This window comes from Ranitomeya variabilis, chromosome 2 (genome assembly GCF_051348905.1).
Source record: "Ranitomeya variabilis isolate aRanVar5 chromosome 2, aRanVar5.hap1, whole genome shotgun sequence".
Classification (NCBI taxonomy): domain Eukaryota; kingdom Metazoa; phylum Chordata; class Amphibia; order Anura; family Dendrobatidae; genus Ranitomeya; species Ranitomeya variabilis.
Window position 1 is genome coordinate 198,494,685 of NC_135233.1, and position 10,887 is coordinate 198,505,571.

Sequence of the window (10,887 nt, forward strand, 5' to 3'; positions counted from 1 at the left end):
GACTAACATCCCCATTGCTTTTCCCCTCACCCCATCTGCCACTCACCTTTTCTCTTAACCTCCTCCTTTGGCCTCTCGCAGCATACTAACTCCTACACATGAAGATGGAAACGCTCAACCTGGTCTCCCGGCTCTGCTCATTGCATGATTTTACTAACTCTCCTCTCCCGTTCTCTGACCACAACCTTCTTTCATTCTGTCAAGAACTACCTGTCTAGAAATACACAGGACGTTAACACCCAGAAACTTGTGAAAAACTTGAAGTCATCATTGGCCCCTATCTCCTCCCTCTCGTCCTAATTCTGCACTGAAACATTATAATGAAGCCCTGCAACGTTCTCTGGATGAAGCTGCACCTCCTATACAAAGAACAACTTGGCACAGATGGTGACAATCCTGGCACACACTGCAAACACGTTTCCTGCAGCGGTGCTCCAGGTGTGCCGAACATCTGTGGAGAAAATCCAATCTACCTGAAGATTTCATCCATTATAATTTTATGCTTAAAGGGAACCTGTCATCCCCAAAATCGATGGTGAGGTAAGCTCACAGTCATCAGGGGCTTACCAACAGCATTCTGTAATGCTGTAGATAAGCCCCCGATGTTACCTGAAAGAAGAAAATGGTTAGATCACTCACCCAGGGGAGGTCCCGCTGCGGTCTGGTCCGATGGGTTTCTCAGGTCCGCTCCGGCGCCTCCTATCTTCCTTCCATGACGTCCTCTTCTGGACTTCACGCCGCGGCTCCGGTGCAGGCGTACTTTGCCCTGTTGAGGGCAGAGCAAAGTACTGCAGTGCGCAGGTGCCAGGCCTCTCTGACCTTTCCGGCGCCTGTGCACTGCTGTACTTTGCTCTGCCCTCAACAGGGCAGACAAAGTATGCCGGAGCCGCGGCGTGAAGACCAGAAGAGGATGTCATGGAATGAAGATGGGAGGCGCTGTACCGGACCTGAGACGCCAATCGGAGCGGGACCGCCCCTGGGTGAGTATAATCTAACGTCTTTTTCTCCTCTTTCAGGTAACATCGGCGGCTTATCTACAGCATTACAGAATGCTGTAGATAAGCCCCTGATGACTGTGAGCTTACCTCACGATTGATTTTGGGGGTGACAGGTTCCCTTTAAAACATGCAACTCTGCCCTTCACCTCTGAAACAAACCTATTTCAACACCCTCATCGCCTCACTATTCAGGAATTCTAAACATCTTGACACTTTTCATTCCCTACTCAAGCCAAGAGTGCAGGCCCCAACCGCGGATCTGCGTGCTGACCACCTGGCAAATTATATTTCTTTTACATGAAAAAACTGACCATATCCGACAGGAAACTTTCTCCCTGCATACCATGCACTTTCCTCCCTCCCCCTCTGCACCTCGCTCATGCTGACTTTGAACCAGTCACAGAAGTGATCAGGCTCCTTGCATCTTCTCGCCTGACCATTTGCACCAGTGACCCTATCCTGTCACATCTCCTCTAGTCCATTTCCCCTGCTGTCACCACTCAACAAAAATTTTCAAACTCTTCAGGTAATTTTCCATCCTCAATTAAACATGCCATCATACATCCATTAGTTAAAAAACCATTCCTAGACCAAAACTGTGCCGCTAACTATAGACCTGTCTCTAATCTTCCCTTCATCTCTAAACTCCTCGAACGCCTGGTCCACTCCCATCTTACCCGCTATCTATCAGATAATACTCTTCTCGACCCTCTTCAATCTGGTTTCCGCTCTTTACACTCCACTGAAACTGCCCTCACTAAAGTCTCTAATGACCTACTAGCAGCTAAATCTAAGGGTACTGTCACACAGTGGCACTTTGGTCGCTACGACGGTACGATCCGTGACGTTCCAGCGATATCCATACGATATCGCTGTGTCTGACACGCAGCAGCGATCAGGGACCCTGCTGAGAATCGTACGTCGTAGCAGATCGTTTGGAACTTTCTTTCGTCGCTGGATCTCCCGCTGTCATCGCTGGATCGTTGTGTGTGACAGCGATCCAGCGATGCGTTCGCTTGTAACCAGGGTAAACATCGGGTTACTAAGCGCAGGGCCGCGCTTAGTAACCCGATGTTTACCCTGGTTACCAGCGTAAAAGTAAAAAAAAACAAACCGTACATACTTACATTCCGGTGTCTGTCCCCCGACGTTCTGCTTCTCTGCACTGTGAGCGCCGGCCAGCCGGAAAGCGAGCACAGCGGTAACGCGGTGACGTCACTGCTGTGCTTTCCGGCTGGCGCAGACACAGTGGAGAGAAGCACAGCGCCGGGGGACAGACACCGGAATGTAAGTATGTACGGTTTGGGTTTTTTTACTTTTACGCTGGTAACCACGGTAAACATCGGGTTACTAAGCGCGTCCCTGCGCTTAGTAACCCGATGTTTACCCTGGTTACCCGGGGACCTCGGCATCGTTGGTCGCTGGAGAGCTGACTGTGTGACAGCTCTCCAGCGACCACACAACGACTTACCAACGATCACGGCCAGGTCGTATCGCAGGTCGTGATCGTTGGTAAATCGTATAGTGTGACAGTACCCTAATGGTCACTACTCCATGCTAGAATTATCTCTTGGATCTCTCTGCAGCATTCGATACTGTGGATCATCAGCTCCTCACTATGCTCCCCTCCATCGGCCTCAAGGACACCGTTCTCTCCTGGTTCTCCTCCTATCTCTCTGACCGCTCCTTCACTGTATCTTGCTGGTTCCTCCGCCTCTCACCTTCCCCTTACTGTAGGGGTTCCGCAAGGATCAGTCCTAGGCCCCCTCCTCTTTGTATACTGCCCCTATTGGACAAACACAGTAGATTTGGTTTCCAGTACCATCTCTATGCTGATGATACCCAATTATACACCTCTACTCTTGACATCACCCCTGTTATTACAAAACACCAGTGATTGTCTTACCACTGTCTCTAATATCATGTCCTCACTCTGTCTGAAACTGAACCGGTCAAAAACTGAACTCCTTGCATGTCCTCCCTCTACTAACCTATCTATGCCTGACATTGCCATTTCTGTGTGTGGTTCTACAACATGCCCACAGTCTTGGGCTCATACTTTGTTCAGAGCTTTCCTTCACCCCACATCCGATCAGTGGCTCGCTCTTGTTATCTACACTTCAAAAACATTTCTTCAATTTAACCTCTTACTTTCGACTCTGCAAAAACTTACTGTTGCTCTTATTCATTCTCATCTGGACTATTGTAACTCTATTAATCGGCCTCCCTTTTACCAAACTCCCCTTTCCAATCTGTCTTGAATGCTGCAGCCAGGATCATATTCCTCACCTACCGTTACACTGATGCCTCTAACTTGTGCCAGTCATTGCACTGGTTACCCATCCACTCCAGAATTCAATATAAACTTATCATTCTCACCCAGAAAGCACTCCACGGATCAGCACCACCCTACATCTCCCTCGTCTGTCTACCACCCTACCTGTGCCCACCGTTCTGCTAATGACCTGAGGTTAACATCCTCAATAATCAGAACCTCCCACTCCCGTCTCCAAGACTTTTCATGTGCTGCACCAATTCTTTGGAATGCACTACGCAGGATAATTCAATTAATTCACAATCCTCACAGTTTTAAGCGTGCCCTAAAAACGCATTTGTTTAGACTGGCCTATCGCCTCAACACTTTAATCTAACTATCCCTGTGTTGCCCATTCAAAATTTTCTTCATAACCAGGATCCTCGTATCATGTTCTCACATGCTTAATGCATTTAATTAGCCCTCTGTGTCTGTACTTTTCCATATTCTGGCTGATAACTGGATCATGCAGCAGTACAAGAACACCTGATTTCTTACACTATGGCTGGTCAGAACAACGAAAGCAATTGTGACCATCCACCTTTCGTGTCTCCTGTATTTCCTCATAGATTAAGCTTGCAAACAGCAGGACCCTCATTCCTCTTGGTATGTGTGGATTTATGTGATTGTTATGCTGTAATGTCTTATTGTCTGTACAAGTCCCCTCTAAAATGTAAAGTGCTGCGGAATTTGTTGGCGCTATAGAAATAAAATTATTATTATAAGGCCTATCCCACCTTCCAGTGCTTTTCCATGTCCCCACTGGGAACTCCTGGGCCGGTCAAGCCATCCAGGGTGGACACTTAGCTGAGGGACCTGTATCTGACATATGGACTCGGGGATCTCAGCCTTCTCTTCCCCGTCAAGTGGTCTGGGGCCGACACTTCTTCGGTCAACAGCCAGCTAGTCTGCCTTCAACAATAATGCACTGTTCCTGGTTTTGACACTGCTGCCATCCATGGTGGGCTCTCGGTACTACAAGCTTTACAGCGTGGAGAGGAGGCAGAACAGGTAAATGCACTTTGTAAATGTGGTCTCAAAGGGCAAGGCCTCTGGGCTGATAGTCGTGCCTTTATGTGGAAGCTCGTCCCTGTCTCTGTTGCAGTCCGGGTGTACAAATATAATTTTAAAGATCTTGTGCTGTACCCTCATTTATTTGCACATGGTAGTACCATCGCCTTTATTTTCTCCAGGATGAGTGAGCCTAGGTTTGAGAACTTGTCTGAATTACCAAAACACAAAATAATTTGGACGTCGTATGTCTGCACTAAGGACTTGTTTAGAGGCGGTTTCAAATAAGGTCCATCTCTTGTGGGAAAGGGTCCTTCCTACCATTGTACAAGCGTTAGCCCGCTGCGGATATAACATCAGTTCATGATTTACTTCTTATGCTTACAGGTGCTTCTCACAAAATCAGAATATCATCAAAAAGTTAATTTATTTCAGTTCTTCAATGCAAAAAGTGAAATTTATATCAATAATCATCTCCCCTTCCTTCTTACCTACCCACCTGTCCTCCTCTGCTGACCTGCTCCTCCACCTCAAGTCTGTCCTAATAAAACATAAAACAAGCCGGCCTCTCTCCTCCCACCTGCTCTCCCTTTCTCTGCTTCTTACTGCTGGAAACATATCTCCCAACCCTGGATCCCCACAGCTCATACCTCCCATTACTACCCCCTCCTACCGCTCCCTATCTAATAAGAACTACTGCAATCTTTCCAACATAAAACCCGTGCCCCTGACACCCACCCCCCTGCTCCCTCTCTGGAGCACTCTGGAATGCCCGCTCAATCTGCAATAAGCTTCATGTGATTCATGACCTTTTTCTCTCACAAGCTTGCCTTCCTCGGCCTTGCAGAAACATGGCTAACACCCTCTGACACTGCCTCCCCTGCTGCGCTGTTATGCCGAACTCAACTTCACCCACACCCCTCGCCCCGGCAACAGACTGGTGGAGTGGGTCTTCTCCTTTCTTCAAACTGCACCTTTAACCCAATCCCACCTCTACCCTCCCCTCTTTTGAAGTCCACTCTGTCCGCATCTACTCTCCCTACAACCTCCAAGTGGCCATCATATACCGACCTCCGGGCCTGGCCACTGCCTTTATTGACCAATTCTCCACCTGGCTTCTTCACTTTCTGCTGACATTCCCACCATCATCATGGGTGACTTCCAACATCCCCACTGATACCCTTCAGTCAGCAGCCTCCAAACTTCTGTCCCTTACTTCATCTTTTGGACTTACTCAGTGGTCGTCCGCAGTCACCCACACAGACGGACATACATTAGACCTGGTATTCACCCGTTGATGGGCATGGGTGACAGGTGAGGAGGACAGGGATGAGAAAGTGAGTAGATGGTGGTCAGATAGAGGGAGAGGGGAGGTTGTGAAGTTAGATAGGGAGCAGAGACGGGTGAAGACCAGGTCTAATGTGTGTCCGTCTGTGTGGGTGGCTGAGGAGGACCACTGAGTAAGTCCAAAAGATGAAGTAAGGGACAGGAGTTTGGAGGCTGCTGAATGGTGGGTGTCAATGGGGATGTTGAAGTCACCCATGATGATGGTGGGAATGTCAGCAGAGAGAAAGTGAAGGAGCCAGGTGGAGAATTGGTCAATAAAGGCAGTGGTCGGGCCTGGAGGTCGGTATATGACGGCCATTTAGAGGTTGTAGGGGGAGTAGATGCGGACAGAGTGGACTTCAAAAGAAGGGAGGGTAAGGGAGGGTAGAGGTGGGATTGGGTTAAAGGTACAGTTGGAAGAAAGGAGAAAGCTCACTCCTCCACCATGTTTGTTGCCATGGCGAGGAGTGTGGGAGAAGTGGATGCCATTTTTAGATAAGGGCCCTTTCACACTGCGCTTTGTCACACGTTCGTTGGTCCTGTTGGGGCTTATGTCCAAACCCCCCCCCACCATACACAAAACAGGATTCGGGCTTTTGCGCCGACAGAGTCAACGTGCGCTCTGCACAATTTTCATGTGCATTCACCTACTTGAAGCGGACACACACATGTAGTAGACTGCATCTAGATGTTCGTCTTAAGTAGGTGTAGGTGCCTGAAAATGATGCACATCAATGATGCACGTTAGTGCATATGCTCGAATCCCATTTTGTGGGGAATTCTGAACGTAAGCCTCGATGGGACCAACGAACATGCACAAAAACAGAACGTGAAAGGGCCCCAATATACAACTTTGATTTTATTTTCAGAAATCATCTTCACGCATACATTTTTATAGCTTTGGGCATTTACGAAGGTAGCAATAATAAAGGGGTATTCTTAAGTTCTTAACATTGCTTTAATTATCATGAAATTAAACAAGTAATATACTTTCCAGCTGCCATCTTCTGTTCTCGGTGCTGCTCTGGTCGTCTGCTGCAGATTGTGAGCTGCTGGATCACTCTAGTGTTTGTTGAGTGAGCTGGAAGTCCTTACTCAGACTTACACTGAGAGCTTGTGACCGTCGCTTCTTTCTTCTGGTCAGTCAGAAGTTGCAGTCACAAGATAGAGGACTGATACCAGAGAAGCGCCACGAACAGCTGAATACAGTGGCTGGTAAGTGTATTACTTGCTCGGGAACTTGCATTAGTGGCACCACTCCAGCACTGAAATAATTAATGCCAGAGTGCTGCTTTAGATAGACAGCATGAAAATAAGCAAGTTTGCAATTGACTTACTCTTTCGGTTGTCATTCTCCTGCAATTAAAGCTTCTATCTTTCTTAGTGTACAGCTGATTTCCATGGCGCTCAGCCACTAGCACATGGCCAGACCCTGGCAGAGAGTAGTTACATTTCAGGAAAGTGATTAACTTTTAACATCCTTGTCTCCTCTTCAGTCCACTAATTACCACACATTAATTAGCTACTCGGCTTTCTTCTACTCAGCTCCTGACAAGCTGCTGTTATAAGTCTTGCAAAATAGTTAGTCCTCATCATCTTCTCCCAGATCAGGTCTCCTAATGGCTCTCGCAGCCTGGAACTGAGTGCTTATTAAAATGCCCTGTTATCTCAGTATGCAATTACAGTGATTGCAGTGTGGACTCTGAACAGACTCCTCATACCTGAATGTCTTACAGCAGAACTTGTGCTGAGCTTTTTTGGTTTTAAAACTACTAATCACAACTGTCAGCCACGGAGGAGAGCCCGTCCTGCCATAAACCGGTTAGTAAGGAAACTGCATAGCTCCGAGTCAGTCCAGAGAAAACTTGAGAATAACCCATTTAACATTTATTTTCATTTTAGGAAAGGAGTGATTTTGACCAATGCACTATTCTGGTTGTTGGGAGGATGAAGTCAAATTAAAGAGAATTTGTCAGGATAATTTTGTAAAGTAAAGACATGGCGATTTAATACTGATTACATTGATACCTTTAGTGAAGAAATCTGCTTTGTTCATCTTTAATCACCATTTGAAGTTTTTACCTGAGATTTTGGTACACAGGGGCCGGACTGTGCACCTAGATTTTTCCCTGTCTGTGATCCCTCAGCCACTTTGCCTGCCTTAGGCCTTTGAATAACAGATCACTGCATTTTCAGTGACTTTCATAATGTTTTTTTTTTTTTTTTTTAAATCCCTTTAAAGATGTTGAAACAAAGCAGAAGCATTCATGAAATATCACTAGATGGCAAATATCTACCTGGAGACTGGCAGGCTAGCACATTGTATACAGCAAAAAAAATGAAGATTTTTGGTAGTCACTGCATAACCTTTTCTCGTAGCCATCATTGGGGGACACAAGAACTATGGGTTATATGCTCCCAACTAAGGATACATCTTAGAAAAAAAAAGCGGAGTCTTCCCCAACTTTATATACCTTGGCAGCTGACATCTAGCTATTCATTTTGTGCAAAAAAAGTAGTAAGAGCAAAGCCAAGACATCCACCCCCTAAACAAGAGAAGTGATGTGTCCCCCAATGAAGGCTAAAGGAAAGATTTTATAGTGAGAATCAAATATCTTCATTTCTTGGTCAAGTCATTAGGGGACTTGGGAACCAAGGACAGTAATGCAAAAGGAAGAATGGCATCATGTTCCTACCCAAGCAAGCTGGATTCTTGGGCAGTTCCAGAAAATATGTATCATGCTGCTGTATTGACCACAATTCCTCCAACATATAGATGAGTGCATTGGGTTAATTTGAAACAGTCTAGCTGGGGTGTAATACCATCTAGTTAGAAGCTTGTGGTAAGATTCTTGAAGCGACATGGATATAGTAGATGAGTATGTAAGAGAAATTGATTGTTCCCAGCCTTCTGGGTCAATTGTTGCGTGGAATTCAGATTCCCATTTTGACATGTTAGATGATTTGACAAACTCTGTGTTGTTGTTAAACCAATTGTATATGTAATTCAGACTCCAGTAGACCTTACGACCAATATTACAAATAAGGTTAGCTACCGGTTCAGAGAGCTGGGGTTTTTGCTAATGAAGTGTTTTACTTGATCTTTTAATATCAAAAATTGAAGAAAGGCCGATGAGGGAACATTAAATTGGGATTTTATAAAACCAAAAGAAATGCAATCTTTACCATCATGGATGTTTCTTAATTTTTTCATCCAGAATTCTGTCCAGATGGGGTCCAGCAATTGTTTGTTAAGAGATAAAATGAATGGAAGACGTACATTTTTTTAATAAGTTGAACCTGAGCAACCCTTTCTTTGGTTTGGATAATTTCTTCCAGGCTGAGGCCTGAGATATGGGTTGTGTACTATAATAGTCGTTCTTGTTCAGAAGTTGGTTTATTATGATTGAGCTAGGTGAGATGTTGTTGTTGAAGGTTAACTCTAAATCCAACCATGCTGGAGTTTCATTTTGAGACCACCAATAAAAGTTCTGCTTTATCAAGTTCGCGTAATAATACGCCGAGATGTTTGGTAGTCCGGCACCTCCAACATTTTTACTTTTGAATAAAATATTAGTGACAGTTCTCTCCTTGTTTCTCCAGATATAAGAGTTGAGTGTAGATTGAAGGCTGTTTAAGTACGATACTGATATTATTAAAATACAGGAAAGATATATATCTTGGTACCATGTTAGCCAATTTGTTACCATCTTTTCAGTGAGCAATTAAAAGGTATCAACCACTGAGGACTCTCAATTCTAAATATTTTGATAATATTAAAGGAAGAGATCTGAATATGTAGAGTATCTTGGGAAGAATGAATATCTTTACGGTCCCTTAAGTCTTTGGCAATCGTTTTCAAAAGGGAGTCCATATTGGTTGGGGTTAGGTATTTGATATCTCTAGTGATTTTTATACCCAAATAAGTAGAATCGTTTTCAGCCCAGCTCCATGAGGAGATTTGTTTTATTTCATTAATTTGTAATTCATTTAGGATGAAGTGTAAAATTTTTGATTTGGATTCATTAATTTTTAAGTATGAGATTTTGGAAAAGAGAAGAAGTTGATGTTGGAGTCTAGGGATGGAGTTAATTGGATCAGACAGGGTTAGGACAATATCATCGGCATATAAGCCGATTTTAAATTCTCTGTTTGAGGAATGGATTCCGGTAATTTTCTTATTGTCTCTAATTGATTGTGCCAATGGCTCCATAGCAAAAATGAACAGTATTAGGGAAAGGGGACACCCCTGTCTGGTACCGTTTGAGATATGAAAAGGGATTGAGAGATGATTATTGGCATATATTTTAGCCTTTGGGTTTGAATACAATGCCTTGACTGAGGATAAACAATGAGAGTTAAATCCGAATTTATGGAGTGTGGTTTAAAGGTAGTCTCAATTTAGGCGGTTGAACGCCTTTTCGGCATCTAATGAGATAATAGTGGAACCGATTTTTTTTTTTAAGAAATCATTTTAATTATTGACCCTCTTAGTTCCATCCATAGATTCTGCCTTTTATAAATCCAATCTGATCTTTATTGAATTAACTTTGGAAGAATAGCATTAAGTCTATAGGCTATAATTTTGGAATCGATTTTTCCGTCAGTGTTGATTAAAGAGATCGGCCTATAGTTAGCTATTTGAATTGGGTCACTGTTAGGTTTTGGTATAAGGATAATTGTCGCCTCGAGCATCTCTTCTGGGAAATTTCCAGCTGAAGCTGCTGAGTTGAAGATTTGTGCAAGATGGGGGGCTAGTATTTCGTTAAAGGCTTTTTAATATTCATTAATGAATCCGTCGGGATCAGGGGATTTAAAGGGCTTTAACTCTTTGATGGTTTCAATTATTTCTTCTGAGGTGAAAGTGGATGTGAGGGTATCTATGTCATCCTGTGCTAATTTGGGGAGATCAACAGTTGAAAGAAGGAATTCTATTTCTTGTTTGTTGGGTTGAGGCAAGGGATTAACTCATTTGATGTTGTATAATTTTGAACAATACTCAGCGAACAAGTTGACAATGTCCTTAGGATGCATTAGACTAATATTTTTTTTAGAAAGAATTTATCAATTCTACTCCTTAGCCTCATTTTTTAAAATCTATTTGTCATATATTTAGATGGTTTATTTAAGGAGGTATAAAGTTTGAATTTAGAAGACTTAGTCGCTGGGTCATAGAAAGAAAAAATGACCGCTTTTAATTCTTGTCTTAGGCTTCTAAGATCAGATTGTATTAAGGGA